We start from the raw sequence: 18630 nt of genomic DNA on the forward strand, positions 1-18630 counted from the left end.
ATTACAAATACCCAAAAGCCACAATGCCCATTACACATTATGCCACACACTGAAAAACCTTTTGCATACTATACCACACACAATAATGCCCATTACATATACCCCACACACCGTAATGCCCATTACATATAATACCACACGCCGTAATGCCCATGGTATATTATGCCACAGTACTGCTTACCTACATGCTCATTGCTATGGGTTTGTGGCTTGATGCCAGGCAGGGGCAAACTGAGAAAAAAAATGACGGGGGGGTTTGGGAGCCTCTGTTCTCTGGTGCCTCTGCGTAAGCAGCGGGTCCCCGTGGCTGGTTATCCTATCAGCACTTACAGCAGCCTCGGGTGCCCCTGTTAAAACAAAGACACATAAGCAGATGGCCCTACGGTGGGTTATAAGGTTCAATACAACAGCCAGCATAGTGGCAGCCCGGTAAAACATGGGAGATGGACAGGGAGAGGCAGGGAGCTGGCAGCAGCGGGTCCCCGTGGCTGGCTATCCTATCAGCACTTACAGCAGCCTTGGGTGCCCGTTTCAAACACGTAAAAAGATGGTGCCGCAGTGGGTTATGTTCAATATAACAGTCAGCATGGCGGCAGCCCGGCAGAGCGGTGTAAAACGCTCCCGGCTGCCGCTGTATCAGAGCAGGTCAGCAGCGCGCCTATTTCAAAACTCAAGCACGGAGCTGCAGTGGTAGCTCGGCTCCCGATTAGCTTGTGTAATAGGCGCGCCACGGACGTGCTCTGATGCAGCGGCAGCCGGGAGAGTTCTGCACCGCTCTGCCGGGCTGGTTGTTATATTGAACATAACCCACTGCGGTGCCATCTTTTTAAGTGTCTGAAACGGGCACCCAAGGCTGCTGTAAGTGCTGATAGGATAGCCAGCCACGGGGACCCGCTGCTTACAGAGACGCTGCTGCTAGCTCCCTGCCTCTCCCGGCAGCCGGGAGAGTTGTGAACTGCTCTGCCCGCTGCTGTCAAGCCACCACTCTGCCCAGGGGTTCTGCTTCCTGGCAAATCTGGTCACCAGGATGCAGAATCTGGTCGCCATTTGCTTTCTTTCACTGCCTTAAAAGTTGTTGGTTTAGGTTGTGACATGGCAGGGTCTAGCTTAGTCTGCATTTGAACATTGCCCCTCTGATACTTCCTGTTTGACCCATTTCTTCAAACAATGATGCACAGGATAGGCATCACCTACTGACCAAACAAAGAGGTCTAGGTCCTAAGCCATTAAGGGATAGAAAATGGACAGATATTAAGAAGGAGCCAATCAGCTTCTAATTGCAATGTTACAGGGTGGGTTTTAAAAAACGACAGGTAGGGGCATTGTTGGTTAGTACTTTATCTCTGTCCACTTTATGTATTTTCAAGGCTTATTACACAGAAAACCAACTGCCTGATCTTCCTCCTCGGTCAGGCAGCAGCAGTGACAAGATAGCAATATACTGGTGAAGCACAAACAAAATGGATTTTCTATTCAGTGACGTTGATTTGTGCCCCGCTCGAGGGCAAAGGGTAACAATGGTCACTGAACACACAGCCCTGAGGCTTCTACATGTCTGTGTGACAGATTGCATGTCTTGAGAAAGCCAAAAAATTGTGTAGCATAAAACATGTAATTGACACGCAATTATAAAAAAAAGTGGATAAGCATGAATCAGATGATAGAATAAAAAATTACTTTATTGCAATGAATCTTGACAAAAACAAGAAAGTTTTCAAAGCTACTACAAATAAGGCAAAGAACCATATTTGAAGCTAGAACACAATGCTGTTATTGGCAGAACAAGAATACGAGAAATTGAAGATTTTGATTAATGAAACCAACAAATCACTGACACTTCTGATTCAAAACCACAGACCTAAGGGGGTATTCCAACTGTCGGAACGCCATCCCAGGCCGTTTTTGCCCAGCTCGACTGAAACTAGACAGCTGGAATTCAATGTTCCGGCTGTCGAGTGTCGGAAAGTGCCCATGTTGTCTAAAACTGCCACGGATTGACGAAAACCATTGATGAATTCGACTATACGTGGCTGTTTCCGCCAATACAGATTCAACTTGTTTTAAAGTAAGATCTGTTTTGTCAGAATCTGCCATCCTGTGCTGTCGGAAACAGCAGCGGCCGCTATTTCCCCCATCGAAAATAGCGTCTGACATGGATTTAAACCCCCCCCCCCTTGAACCTTTATCAGAATTTTCTCCCTCTCCCAATAGTTTCTATTTATGCTGCAGACCTAAAAAAATAAATGCAGCCAGTTCATTTAAACACATGCAAAACAACGGATTATGCTTACGATAATTCCTTTTCTTCAGAATACTTCATGGCAGCCTTTACAATGGGTTTAACCCCTTCTTAATCAAGTATAGACAGGTAGATTTTTCCTAGGATCCTCCTCCCTCTCCTCCCTTAGTCTTTGACTGTCTCCGCCATAGATCCTAGGAAAAAACGACAAATAAGGGAGTGATAATTATGGGCTGCCATGAAGTATTCAGAAGAGAAGGAATTATCGTAAGCATAATCCGTTGTTTTCTTCTTCCTACTTCATGGCAGCCTTTACAAATGGGATGTACCAAAGCATAAATGGGAGGGAATACTATACCTTAAGCCATAGCCTGACTTAGGACCTTTCCACCGAACTGGTCCCTTGCAACGTCCAGTGCATAGTGTCTGGAAAACGTGTGAACAGATGACCAGGTTGCTGCTTGACATATGTCTTACTGACACGTTCGCCTCTCTTTCCCATGATACTGACATTGCTCTAGCCGAGTGTGCCTTAATGATGTTCAGAACTTGACGACAAACCTTTTTATATGCGAATGCAATGGTTTCCTTCAACCACCTAGAAATGGTCTGTTTTGATGGTGTGAGTCCTTTCCTTGCACCCAAAAAGGACCATGAACAATGAATCAGTTGACCTGAAATTCTTCGTTCTATCCAAATATATTTTCATGGATCTGACGACATCCAAAATATGAAGATTCCTTTCTTTCTCATTCGTTGGGTTTGGAAAAAAACATGGTAGGATAATTTCCTGATTAAGGTGAAAAAATGATACTATTTTAGGCAGAAACGCTGGATTTGTTCTGAGCGTCAAATGGTCATGAAAAATTTTCAAGTAAGGCTCCTTTGCCCACAGAGCTTGAAGTTCTCCTACTCTCCTCACTGATGTGACAGCCACCAGGAAGACAATCTTCCATGTTAGAAATTTTAACTTGTATCTATCCATAGGCTCGGATGGGGGTAACACGAGGGAATTCATTACAAAATTAAGATCCCATTGAGGGACAATTGATTTAATTCTTGGTCGTAGCCTCTTGATAGCTTGACAGAACTGTTTTATTAACCTGTGATCTGCAAGCCTCATGTCCAATAGGACGCTTAGCACAGAGATATTAACCTTTAAAGTAGCCACTGCCAAGCCTCTGTGAAAACCATCACAAAGGAATCTCAATACCTGAGGAATTCCAGCTTTCATGAAATCACACTTGTCTTTTGCCCATTCTGCAAAAATTTTCCAAATTCTTTAATAAATACTTGACGACACCTTCTTCCTTGTTTGCAGGAGGATGTCTATTACTGCCGATGACAAATTCTTATTCTTCAGAATCTGCCTCTCAATTTCCAAGCCATTAAATGTAACTCCTCCGGTTCTTGATAATACACTGGTCCCTGCTTCAGGAGGTTGGGTATCAGGGGTAAAACGACTGGGGATGTCACCGACATGCTCTCCACTACCGGAAACCAAACCCGTCTCGGCCAGTATGGAAGGACAATAATGACTTCTGCTTGTTCTCCCCTGACTTTCTTCAATATTCGGTGTATTCAACGCAAACGGGGGGAACACGTAACCCAGACTGAACTGCCAACTCTGTGACAGGGAATCCACTCCTGACGAGCCCCATGCTGGGTATCTTGAAAAGAATTTGGGAAGTTTCTTGTTCATGTAAGTTGCCATTAGATCTATTTCGGGTTGTCCGAATCCATCCACTAGTCTGAAAAACCACATCGTCCAATTCCCATTCTCCTGGAATGATGCGGTTTCGACTCAGGAAGTCCGCTACCTGATTCTTCTTCCCTGGGACATGAAGAGCTGAAATCGAGAGTAAGTTGTCCTCGGCCCAATCCATGATGTTCTTTACCTCTAACATTAGCGATGCACTCTTCGTACCCCCTTGATGGTTGATGTAGTAACGTTGTCTGAGAAGATACGAAGATGTGCCCCACTGATTTCTTCCTGAAAACTTTCGATTGCACGGCATACTGCCCATAATTCCCTTAGATTGGACGAACATTCTGCTTCTTGTGTGGACCACAACCCTTGACAGTTTTTGTTCAAGAAATGCGCTCCCCATCCTCTTGCGATCTGTTGTGATGACTTTGAACTGAGGACTTAATAGCGAATAAGTTCTTTGACTCAGGCGATCGCTTTCCCACCATAGAAGTGATTATTTTACTGAACAAGGAATTTCTATTATTTTGTCCATGACGAATTGACCTCTTGAATATTTTAGAAGAGCCCACTGATACAGCCTCATTTTCCACCTTGCCCAAGGTACGATGTCGATGGCCGAAACCATCATTCCTAATAGGCTTAGTGCCACTCCTAATGGGACGTATCTCCTTGACTGGACCACTTGAAGTAATTCCTGGATTTTCTCGCACCTTCTTTCGGATAACGATATTTCGAATTTTATTGTGTCTATTTTTATCCCCAGAAACTGTATACTTTGTGACGGTACTAAATCACTTTTGTCCCAATTTATGAGCCAACCGTGATCTTGTAGAAATTGTATCACTTTTTCTGACGCTTTTACTGCTTCTTCTTTTGATCGACCTGATATTAGCAAGTCGTCCAGATAGGCCCAAATTATGATGCCTTTTCTTCTGAGACATGCTATTTGGGTACCAGAACTTTCGTGAACACTCTTGGTGATGATGTCAGGCCGAACGGCAAAAATGTGAATTGGAAGTGCTCTTCTCTGATACAAAATCTCAGATATCTTCGGTCTGCTTCTCGAATGGGAACATGGAAATAGGCATCCTTTAGACCTATGGATACTAGATAGTCTTTTTGCCTTAGACACATAAGGATTGTTTTTGACGTTTCCATATGGAATTTTTTTTTCCACATGTTTCTGTTCAGTTTTCTCAAATCTAGAATAGTTCGGAATCCTCCGGACACCTTCTTTATGACGAACAACCGGGAATAAAACACAGAACCTTCTTCTGACGGAGGGACTTTCTCAACTGCTCTTGAGTCTATCAATCCCTTTAAACTTTCCTTTAAAGCTTATTTCTCCTCTCTGGATACTGGAAGTCTTGAAACCAAAAATTGACCCATTCTTGGTCTTGTAAGGAATTCTAACTGATATCCTTCTTTTATTATGTTTATAACCCATTTGTCTTGAACCGACTGGGTCCATATATTTACAAATTTTTGTAATCTCCCCACTACTGGTAAGAATTCCATGGGGGCTGGACAGTCCTTGCCTCTGAAAACCTCTTCTAGCTGACTGACTAAAAAATGCTCTGGAGGTAGCTGGAGCATATCTGTCCCTATAAGGGCGACCTGGTCTGTACGACCTCGCTTGCCTGAAACTCTGCCTTGGGTACAAACTCCCAAATTTTCCTCTCTTGCCTGACCGACTTTCCCCGACATTCTCTGTATCACTGCATCCAACTTGGTACCAAATAAAAACGAGCCTTCATAGGGTAACATCGCCAATCTATTCTTGGAATGGGAGTCCGTCGCCCAGGCCCTAAGCCACAAAGCTCTTCGAGCCACAACTCCTGATGTAACTGCTTTCGCTGCATAGTCAATAACATCTAATGAGGCCTCACACATGTATTCAACTGCCATTTGTATGTGCGTTAACTTTTTTATGATTTGATCCCTAGGAGTTTTCTCCTGAAGGTCATCTTGTAATGCTCCACACCATAACCTAAGGGCTCTGGATATTGATGCAACCGCAACTCCAGATTTCATGGATATAGAGCTTGCTATATGCAATCTTTTGAATGCATTCTCCATTCTTTTATCCATTGGATCCTTTAGCGATGCCCCGTCTTCTAACGGAATAGTTGTTCTATTAGACAGCTCAGCTACCGCTGCATCTACCTTTGGGATGGCACACCATTTTAGGAATTCCTCATCCTGTACCGGATACATACGGTCTATCCTCTTAAACGTACCCACTCTCTTATCCGTATTGAGCCACTCTTTCATTATAATATCTTTGCACCGGAAAACACCTTTTCTTCTTTCCTCTATCTTCAAATAACGCATCAGTTTCTGACTTGACAGGCTCTTTATAATTTAATGCTTTTTAAAAGTTCTTTAGGACTAATTCCACCACTTCCAAATCAAAATGATGGTCTTCCTCGACCAACTTTCCAGATTCCACACTTGACACACAAGAACCATTATCACCAGAGAAATTTTGCTCTATGTCTTCATCATAGCTAAGGCTAGTCTGCGACCTAGACCTCGTTATTAAACTCTACTTTAGATACAAAATTATTTTTCATACAATCCACCATGTTATTTAACTGATCTGACACTGATGGTTCTGCATCTCCCTGCTTAGAACAATCCACACATAATGCCTCTTCTGCATCTGCCTTATCACATGATAAACACGACTTAGTCACATATTTCTTCTTGCACAGCTTCTTCCTAGGTGCAGGAGGCACACTACAATAAAGAAAAATAGAAACCCTTACTAACTATCATAAGAACAAAAAAACCCTCTTTGCTAATAACCAGTCCTCTGTTAGGACCTACCTGGGCAGCAATGTCGGTAGCTTCTGAGAGGATTCCTCCATAGTATCCAGTATAGCAATCTCACCATGCACAGTAGAAACCGCCATGCTAGTTTAAAAACCAGCGCTATATATATGCAGTTGCTGCCCTCGCAGCGTGCCCCGACTTCCGGCTTCTATACAGAACACACAGCCGGAAGTAGTCACAGAAGGCTGTGGAACACAGCGCCTCTATGACGTACGCGTCATAACGCAGCGTGACCTCACTGCGCCGCGTCCGCCCAGCAGAACGCCGCTTCCCATGTGCTACAGGACGCGTCTGACTAACCTGCGGTGGACGCCAACACACTCCATAGCGCTCGCATTCAAGGCATCGGTGCCCTTCTTATTCAGGTATTGCCTCCGGCCCATACCAATGAGGGGAATACAGGCTCAGCCATTCCCATGCTGCCCAGGGACGACTGCAAAACCAGCCAGCCGTAAGTAAAAAAAAAAAAAAAAAAATAACAAACCTAACACTGCACTACCTGTCTAAACAGAGGAAACAGGAAAAAGACTAAGGGAGGAGCTGGATTATGTAGGAAGGAGGAAGAGGAGGAGGATCCTAGGAAAAATCTACCTGTCTATACTTGAGGAAGAAGGGGTTAAACCTATTGTAAAGGCTGCCATGAAGTAGGAAGAAAAACCGTTTCTAGGTCTCTGCCAAAAGCCAAAACTTGACAAATATAACTAGAAGACTGAAACAGTTAATCTTTATCTATATACAGCATGTGATCAATTCACAGGCCTATATGGTGAAAAAAATGCAGTCTTAATAATTTTCCCAATGCAGGACAAGATTGAGATTCTTTGCATAAATCCCAATTGCAAAACGAATCAAGATTATGTACATAATGATTCACCGCCTTTCTATTTTCAAAAGCAGTTTAGGTAGATGTCATGAAAGGCACCTTATAAATGATGGGCGCAAATACCTGTTCGAATAGTAAAAGTGATCAGGGATATGCCGATTTTACTCATCTATGGCAGGCAATTCCATCTCAGACAGCTACATAGATTCCAAAATGTCCCATAAAATAAATGACTTGTGACAAAAATTCTAATGGAAAAATGAACACTGCACATTAAAGTGCTAGCAACTAAAAAGCAGATGGCAAAAAAAGGGAAAGATATCAACGTAAAGTTAGAAAAGAATATATATTAAAAGTAAATGAATTTTTCAATGTTCATAATTAAAACAAATTTAGTAAGAAAGCTCAGGAAGAAAGAAGATTTCATGTGCAGCCTCCGGTAGAACCCATTCCTGCTGATAGAGCATAAATATAAGGGTCACCATTATTAACAGTGGGCGTCCTGTTTATAAGTGAATGCAGACTGGTACCATCATATAATGTGGAGCATGTTCAAATATTCTATTTTTACTCATTTCTGTGGAGGCATCATTTTACTCTGCTGTAAGTTATATTACGACTTAGGGGGGTATTCAATCTGCTGCCGCTATTTCAGATGTGGGAAATAGCGGCAGCTCCCTATTCAATGCTGTCATTAACGACAGCATTGATGAGGGATCGCGGCAGAACGGGCCCAACTTTAGAAGCTGTTGGGCCCGTTCTGCCGATACCGGCCGTGGATTGTCGTTATCTGGGCCGCATATCGACACTCCACGGCCGTTTTAACGGCCACGCCCCCTTTGCACCCGAGCTGCAGACGGGACATTGAATCCCGCCTGTCATTCTGCGGTCGATCTGACCGCAAACGGGCCTGGATCACAGCTGTCGGCGGGGATCGACAGCCGTGATCCCACATTGAATACCCCCCCTGTAGCCATGTACACACAGGGTGATTCGTCCTAGGTGGTTAGCCAGAATCTCCCTGTGTGTTCACTGCCCCACTATCGCCCGGTCAAATAGACTGTGCAGGCAAATCAATTTTGACTGGACGCCGCTGTACACACTGCCTAGCGGCTGGAGATAGCAGCCAGCTATCTCCGGAAACTACATCTTGATTTTAAATAAGCCAAATAACTTGACCAGAATCTGCTACCCAGAGTCCGTGTATACACCCCTTAAGAGGGATCACTGGTATTATACCCCCTGATACCTGCTACTGTTAAATTAGGCACAGTCATTGAGCATCGATTCAAAATCATCGATGGCCTATAACCAATGTTGAATAATTTTGCCAATGATGGAGGAGAACTAGATGGTTTCCCACCAATCGATGATGCAGAAGCAACAATTAATTTTTCTTTTTACAGTGTCAGAATATGAAACTTAGCTCCACCCCATGCATTCTTGCAAAGCTCTGACCCAGGGCTCTTATTGGGACATAGCCTACTTTATTGTAAAGCAACAGTGACCATCAGTGGGTTTGTCCCACACAATCGAGGTTACCCATCAATGATAATTCAGTGATTTTCATCCCTATGTTAAATAAAAGCTAATGCTGTAAAACACTGTATGAGGCAACCATTTTGAATTCTTGATTTTAAATCTAAGTAATGCCTTGCTATCAATGCTACAGAATTACTTCAGGCTCAATTTAACCTCTGTATTTTGGATAAATTGTGGTGCAACACCACTGAATTTCTTACAGTAGCTTAAAGGTGTGTACACACTGTGTGATTCTGGTTCATGGGCGATGTTGCATATCTTCAATTACAATTTTGACTACATTTGATTTGGCCAAATACACCGTACACATAGACATCGTGAAAAATGTCTTGTTGCACTCTCGCTCTACCGACCTTTCCTCTGTTACCGACCTTGCGGGGCCACACATCAGTAGTGTATGCAGGGTTAACAGTGCAATTTTGACTAACATACTATAGGATTTTGACCATCTACTCAAAATCTTAAACCAACATCACACCGTGGGGTATATCCAATGGTTTTTAAGAGCTGTCACAGCTCGTAGGTTCAGTATTCAACTGACCCCCCCCCCCCCCCCTGCACGTTTACATGTCGCTGGGTTTTTACAGTGACGTGCAAACGGCGCGGGCGGCCGCTAAAACAGAGAGGCTCTCAGCTAAATACAGCAGGCTCCCTGCATTAGCTACGAACCTCACTGTTTGGGGGAATCCTCGTCGCCATCTGAAAGCGAAGGTTCCCCCGGAAAACTATATACGGCGAGCGGCCAGTGCAGAGGTTAAATGGCAAGGGTCACTTGAGTTTAGCGATATTCATTTAACCCCCACGTTGGCTGCATTAACCTCAATGGGTTATACAAAGTAAATAAATGACATGCTCCAGCTTCCAGTACAGTAGAATATACCCAAAAACCATAGCAAAGTTATGCAGCTATAGATGGAATAGAAAAGGAAAAAAAATGAAACTTCTGCAATCTAGTTTATACATTTAGACAAAATCTTTAGAATGCCATTTTCAGCGGCGCAAGCAAATGGGCTACCTAGTATTGATGTCGAGAGCGTCCTTCCACATTTGCCACAACCCTAAAATCTTTGGATCCATATACATTATGCTTTCATGTCTTTATTTTTCTGTATGAATAAACTTAATGGCACTCTGTGGTTTCTGCGTACAATGATCCAAGCCATGGGCCATAGTAATTAAATAGACAAACAAATCTTCAAGAATTTTAAGCCTACTATATAATTATGTACTGGATTTACAGAATCAGCAAAGCCACAGTGAAACGTTTTCTACCAGCATTACAGGTTACTAATGGACTATAATAATAATAATTGCTGTGTGTGTGTGAGAGTCTATCACCCTTTCTATAGCAACAGTGTCTTATGCAGTGCTTTGCCATGGTCTGTCCCTAGATTCACATTCTGTAGAACATACACAGGATACAGATCCAGTGCCTGGTTGGAACTGCACCCGCGGCCCCAGGTTTATAAGCTAGCACTGCTTACTATGCCTCCAAGCTCTAAATATTAAACCAAATCCCAAACCTTTTGACAAGAAAACAAATCTTCTTGAAAACAAGACTTTTTTTCTCTCTAAACTTCAAGAACATAAAGCCTAGTAAATACCTGTGTACTGGATTGGCAGAACAGAAAAGACGTGGGGAAGATTTGTCTAGCAGCTTTACAGGTTAAAAATAACAGGTAAAAGGATAAAACGTTTTAACCTTTAACACAAAGTGCCGCTGTGCCATCTAAAACCACTGGAGCCTACCACTTGCTTAAGCCTTCTTAAATCCTCAACAGTTTTATTTCATTAATAGGTGTAAATAAGGTAAGTTTACGCAAACCAGAGAAAGTATAGGTCTTGCTTTCTTTATATAGCAGTATGGATAAATGTTGAAAGAATGGATTTCTTCAACACAAGCTGCATGGTAAAGTGTTAGAGCGCCACCTGCTGGCCGAGAAAAGAAACGCACATGAAGATTTTCTCATTGCTAAACTCAAACATTTGCACATTACTGTAATGAAACCATTATATTCTTATTTTTTATTTTATTTAAAGACTTGCTGCCTCAGTAAACAATGCTGCTAGATCATATATTAATAGAACAGTTCACGAAGGACAGACCGAAGGCTTGTTAAAAATTTGTGCATACGTCTGCAGCGACAACCGCCCAGGTCTTATCGCACAGCTGCAGATGCTCTTAAGAAAAGCTCTTTATTAAGATATAGTAGCAATGAAATTATGAAAAGGCAAGCAGAGCATGCACATAGTTCATAGAAGTAATATTTCAGTAGCAAATCTTCATCCCGATAGGCCACTCAAACTCAACAGTATTACTTAGACCCAAGTAATAAGCTTATGGATTTATAAATCAGAATCACTACAGGACAGTTTTAAATCCAAATTTATTACAGAGAAAAAAAAAGTGCATAAGTGGGCTTCAGTAACTGCCTTAATGTGAGTGAAAAAAGGTATGTGGAAATCCTGAACATTACCCATATCTTTTAAAGTCGTCTTGCACCCACATATATGGTAAGTGTAAAATGTATTCTTAAGGGGCATACACATGGGGTGATTTCAGCCCCTTTTCTAAGCGATTTGACGGTGTATGCCCTGCAGCCATGGCGACGTGTGCTCACGAGCATCACTATCACCTGCAGGGAAGGTCATTGCTTGCAATGGCTCTCTCTATATCGGGTTGCTTTGCCTATAAAAAATAGGCAAAGCCACAGTCAGCACACAGCATCGTAATGTGTGCTGAGCGCTCAGCAATACAGTATGGGGCTTAACACCAGACAAGGTCTTCTGCACAGACACAGCCAACCCCCTTATAATTAGTGTGGTGATGGCTGGAATACCTACACAGCAAAACACACAGGATATATATATATATATATATATATATATATATATATATATATATATATATATATATATATATATATACACATATACACATATACATATACACATACATACACACATAATGTACATGGTATATTTATCATGTCTTATATTAGCTGTACCTATATATCAACCATTGACTGAGGGGTATAATTATTTTGGCTCTGATAAGATTGTCCCCATGAAACAGCCCCCTATTCTCTTGTAGGTACTTGTTTCCTAGCACGGCCACAACGATCATGATCGTGGGCATCGTGAGGAAAAATCGGGGGCATCGCAAGCACTAAAAAAATCGGGTGCGATGGTCGCGACGCGATTTCCCCATAGGGAACAATGTTAAATGCCTCAATTTAGCCGCGATGCCCCCGATTTCCCATAGGAAACAATGTTAAATGGGTCAATTTACCCAAATCATCATAGGGAATAATGTTAAATGGGCCATAAACCCCCCAAAACACCCCTGAACAGTGAAATGTCCCCCCAAAAGCATTTTACACCACCCCACGATCAACGCAAACCCGAAGCGTGGCGAGCGCAGCGAGCCCGCGAGGGGCGGCGGTACGCGTCCTCCGACCTTTTCATACCCCCACTATCCACGTCGGGGTGGAGTTGAGAATAGAATAGTGTGGCGATCGCAGCGAGGGGACGCGGATACCTGTGAAGCCCGCGAAGGGACGCGTTTACCTGTGAAGGTATCCGCGTGCGCTCGCCACGCTTCGGGCTCGGTGGCTCGCTACGCTCGCCACACTATTCTATTCTCAACTCCACGCCGACGTGGATAGTGGGGGTATGAAAAGGTCGGAGGACGCGTACCGCTGCGCTCGCCACGCTTCGGGTTCGCGTTGATCGTGGGGTGGCGTAAAGTACTTTGGGGGGGACATTTCACTGTTCTGGGGTGTTTTTGGGGCTTTCTGGCCCATTTACCATTGTTCCCTATGATGATTTGGTGAAATTGAGGTATTTAACATTGTTCCCTATGAGAAATCGGGGGCATCGCGGGTACATTGAGCCATTTAACATTGTTTCCTATGGGGAAATCGTGGGCATCGCGTCTGGACCATTTAAGGCTTTTTTAGCCGCATACGATGCGATTTTGAGTTTTTTCAATGCATTTCAATGGGAAAATCGGGGGCATTGCGTCGGTCGCGTCGTATACCACTAAAAATGACACCCGATGCCCGCGATTGTGGCCGTGCTAGGAAACAAGTACCCTTTTGTATTCTGCTAGGGGTGTAGTATGATAAGTCAACAGTCATAACAAAATGATCAGAATGTAGACACTGCTGAGATAGACATGTTGGAAAGTAAAAAAATACTCTCTCGGGTGGCCAAGCGGTCACTTATCAGTATAATCCGTAATATTATTTCAATGATGTATCTTGAGGTATCTTGCATTTATGTTGCACAAACACATCAAACGCATGAAATACACACAAATATATATTATTTGTGCATAAAAAGGTTTCAAAACATGAAACAAAGTTTGTGTTCTATCTCAGATCCTGAATTTAAATGCCAAGCAATTTTCATGTACATATTTATTGCCAATTACATATAGTCTCCTCAGTAATGCCGTTACAGATGTCTACAGTGAGTTTTTAGCAAAATACATTTTTTTTTCCACTTTATGGAATGTATGGTTTTCGGAAAAATATGGATAACAGAAATTTGGATAAGGGTTACTCAACCTGTACTCCATCCATACCTATCCATCCATGGCTAGTGTAGATATTTTGACTACGTTGATACTGCTGTGTTGACATTATGAAGGTCAACATTGCAAATATCAACCTTATGACTACATACCTTCTGCTAGATAAGACTGGATTACAATTTATGCCTATTGTTTTACTAGAATGTGAGTCCTAGAATGTGAGGACTTCATGCATATATAACTTTATATTATGGATGTAGCTGGATAAGGCAGGGATATTTACAAGTTTATTTACAAGTTTATTTGAACACATGCCTGGAATCCCAATAGTTTTATCAAGTATCCATTTACACCGTACAGGCTGTCATTTCTATAAGTGGGCAAAATAATGCTCACACAAATGATATATTATGGACAGATTATATGAAACATGATATTTCAGTTAATGTACGAGGCTGGTGTGGAAGTGTGATTATGGGTTGAGGCAGAAAAAAAGTTTGTTTATATAAAAAATAAATCCCTGCTATAAAACACTCACACTGAAGAAGCAGACAGGCGAAACGTTCCGTCTTACTGTACACGGCAGGGCTTCTTATTCCACCCTACCACCTTGGAATGGATTACTATTTAGGTAGACCTATATTTTTCTCCTTCTGGCTACCCCACAAAAGGCCAAGTGGCCCTCTTGTGGCTATACCATTATTTATCTATCCCAATCTATACCTGCATTTCAGAGTGATACCAGGGTGAGGCGGATATCGCTCACTTCCCATCAATGTTATAAAAACATATGGGGGGCAGCAAGCATACACTCCCAATATATCAGACACTCAATAATTATATATTCTATTTTCTATACTCACCGTATAATCAAACTTGATTAGATAAATTATAATCAGAATTGAGCAAAAGATAATTGTGTTGACCTACATATAAGCGTCCTGTGGTCTGCCCATTTGGCCTGCAAACCCACAGTCGCAGACAGTTTTATCATGCATTCAGTCTAAACAGTTGCAAGTGTGATCACCAATGACATGTGGTACTCAAAGCACACTAACAGCCCAAATATTAGAGATATCTAGGCTTGAGCACAGTTGACTTAATTAGTAACTATGTTATTTTGATTTAAACTTTTGTGCGGAAGTCTGGACATCAACAAAACCTGCACTGCTAGTGTGCCTTGAGGACTGAGGTTGGGAATGCATGGTCTAAACACCATGGTCTACTTCAGGGTGTTCGATCCATTGATTGTGATCACATGGTGTGCCTGTTGTAATGTTGGTAAGATGACGTCTTTTAAGGGCTGGCAGCTTCTTTGCAGATTAATCAGGCATGTGCAAAAATTATGCGATTGACAAGGATGACAAAAAAGATGGGCAAAAGTAAATACCTGGCCTCACAAGAAAGATTTCATTTATATACAAGGTATGTGTTACATTAGTAAAGCACACCTTTGTTAAGGTTATGGTAGATCAGATCTACAATGTCTAGGTCTACAGTCATATGGTCGACAGGGTCCAAAGGTCCACAACCAAAAGGTCGACATGAGTTTTTCATGTTTCTTTTGGTCTCAATGTCAGCATGGACACTAAGTGTACCGCTACACTCGCCATGCTTCAGCCTCGGTGCCTTGCTGCGCTCGGCACACTTATATTCTACCTCAACGCCGTAGTGGTTGGTAGGGTATGAAAACCGATTGTCGGCACATGTTGGCTCAAACTTTTGTTAAAAAATGCATGTCGACTTTTGGACCCTGTGGACCTTTTGACTGTCGACCTAGAGTCAATCTATCATGAGTTCGGATACGTGTTAAAACCCCATTTCCCCATCCAATAATTAAATAAAAAAATACCACTTTATAACTAATCTAGGTCTAATCTCATCTAGGTGGAACGACAGTACAAGTCTTTGACAGACGGTAAAATTGAGCAATGCTGAACAAGTATTTTTCTTTTTCTTTTAAATCGAAGACAGGCCTCATCCTTTTCTTCATTTTATAGAACTCAAAAAACACTCAGGATTCTCCACAAGGGCCCTTATTCTGATCGGTGCGGATATTCCCGCATTCTTACGGAGCGGTCCGCACGCCACGGTGTTCTGCCGCGTGCGGCCATCGTCCGTAGAAACGCCCACGTGTCCTCCGCATTCGGACGGACTCACTCTTTAAGAACAGGGCGTGTTTACGGACGACATACAAACCATGCGTGTGCGGGAGAAACACTCCGATTCTGCACGGTATTACAGAGTATTACAGAGTATGCTCGGGAATACCGCATCCGAACGGGAGCCAAGCGGTGCTACCGCCCGTAAGCGGAGTATTTACGCCAAACAACCCACTATTATGTATCTTCTGCAATACATCACATGACCCACTTATTCAATTACCTATCCTCATAAAAAACTGCTTATTTGGAATTGGAATCAATTAGATGCCAATATATCCTTACAAGCATGCCTAACACATGCATTGCACACATTAACCCTTACAGCAATTGAAGCAGCAATGGTTTCAATTAAAGCACTGACAAGCGTCCTATTAGTGAGTAATGAGTAAAGGAGTCGATTCTATTGGGTTCAGGTGTTAATGCTTGTAGTCATTAGGCGGTCCGTTCGCCTCCCGCAGGAACGAGTGGTGTCCGCAAAGCAATAGTGGCCTTTTGGACACCGCACATTTCTTCCCTTTTTGTTCGCGTGCATTCGGAGTGCTATCCGAATGTACGCCCCCCAACATAAGTGTACTCCCCCGTGTCCGCCCATGTTTCCGCCCCGTTTTGCCCACTTTGAAACTACGCCCATGTGTCATTCCGCATGACGCCCATAATACGCCCATATTTCCCGACTGATTGCGGTGAACAGTTTTGTACGGGATTTGGCCGAACAGGTACGGAGTCAATGCGTGGCACATGCGCGTGGCGTTCGCCGCGCATGCGCAGACGCCGTAAAGACGCGATCCGAAAGTATGCGGTAAAGTACGCGTCAATCAGAATAAGGGCCAAGGTTTGGACTGAGAGAATAGGAATGAACAGAGAAGGTACAGTATATGGCCAAGAGTTTAAGGACAATTGAGGATAACAATCATATGTACCTGTTTAAATAACTCATTTCAAAGCATTTGGCAAGGCTGCTGTGTCTGTTCTTACTTTGCAGTCTCCACTGTTCTGGAAAGGCGTACCGCTAGACTGGAACATAGCTACTTACATTTAGCAACAAGAGCAGGGAGGCCTGGCACAGATGTTGAGCGATAAGGACTGTCTCAAAGTTAGTTTTTCAATTCATCCTACAGGTATTTTAAAAGGTACAGAGTTCCAGGCTCTGAATTTCTTCCAAACAATTTTGTGGCGGGCCATGCTTTGTGCATGAGGAACGGTCATGCTATTATAGGCTTGCATTTTGCCTCAGAATTCGAAGCACAGAACTCTCTAGAATGTTGTTATTGAATGCTTTAGTCATTAAAGTTTACACATTACTTAAACAAAGAGGACCATGATAGCGAAAACCCCCCAAAATAGTGGGTCCCTGGGACCCCTCACATACAAAAATCGGGGTCCTACCTGACATTTTCTGGGTCCCAACGGAATAAGACCTCCTTTCCCCTTCCCTCCCAGCAAGACACATACAGAAGTATCCTCCTCTCCCCACATGGCATATACCCTGAGCTGAGGGCCGGCCCGATCCTATTTCTTGGGGTAAACAAATATAACCCCTAACTGTGGCTTTTGTGGGTTGAGGGGGTGGGGGAAGTATCAATTGGGCCACTCACATATGCTCCTTTGTGTGCCCCTGCAAAACACTTGTGGCGCCTTATAAATAAAATAATAATAATAATAATAATAATACACTAGAAAAGACATAACCCGTAAACAGGGACAGAGCCCAAAATTTAGGGCATGACTTTGTGGCCACATAATAGTACCAATTCACTTTACATCACACATTTCACCAGCTAGAGCCATTTTGACACACTCTGCCAGGATTCCGCATTATGCCACACACTGTTATGCCCATTACGCAACATGCCACATACCATAATGACCAGTACATATTATGCCTCACACCGTAACGTTTGTCTAAACTTGCTGGGGGGGTAACCATTGAGTGCAAGGGCTTGTATAATCTAATTATTGCAACAGATATAGAATATCATTTTACCCTGCATCCTAATAAATGGAAGCCAACACGTGTTGGAGAACATGTGCACATCTACCACTCATATCGCATCAACAACAAAGTCTCCTCCCGCTATTAGGGAGTCGCGCGCCTGGCAGAGGTTGCAGGCGGGGAAGTGTGGGGTCTCACAATACCACCTGTCCCACTGATCTTTTACATAAGGACATTGTTATACTGGCTCATATACACTAGAATATACCAGTTTCAGTGCACTCATTTGCATACTCAGTTTATTCATTTTTTAGCACAGGTTATGATCACCCTATTATTATAATCATCAGCATGCCACAAGACCCTTCCCTTCCCACAGACCTCCAGCTCGTCTCTGCAGCCTCAGCACTAACATCTACTATTCATCACCGCACTAAAGCAGAAGTGCTTGTTCCCGCACTGCTGCTTCAGTGCGGTGATTAAGTAGCAGCAGCAGCTTCCCACAGACCTCCGGCTCCTTGTCTCCGCTGCCCCATGGGCTGCGGAGACAAGGAGCCGGAGGTCTGTGGGAAGCTGCTGCTGGGGATGAATCCTCCGACAGGTGGTCTGCAGCTCCCCCTCCACATCAGTATCTCCTGCGCTGCCGCCACAGTTTGATCCGCCCAGGAGCCCCTCCCCATCCTGCCACTCACTGTCCGCCGACCAATCTGCATGGACCGCGTCCCAGGGGACCCACCTGTTTTTAGAAGGGGAGTCCCTGGTCGGCATTTGTGGGTGAAATACGCCCTATAGCGCATATTTGCGAACCCTGTCAGACCATAATAAAATAGACCCAAATT

General features: G+C 43.3%; 1 protein-coding gene across 3 annotated transcripts in view; it reads right to left on the bottom strand.

Moving 5' to 3' along the window:
• The window catches only part of WDR37 (WD repeat domain 37), a 98783-nt gene that overhangs the window by 19859 nt on the left and 60294 nt on the right, over positions 1 to 18630 (bottom strand). The gene's annotated exons all lie outside the window — the stretch shown is intronic.

This window comes from Crinia signifera, chromosome 5 (genome assembly GCF_055691185.1).
Source record: "Crinia signifera chromosome 5, ASM5569118v1, whole genome shotgun sequence".
NCBI lineage: Eukaryota > Metazoa > Chordata > Amphibia > Anura > Myobatrachidae > Crinia > Crinia signifera.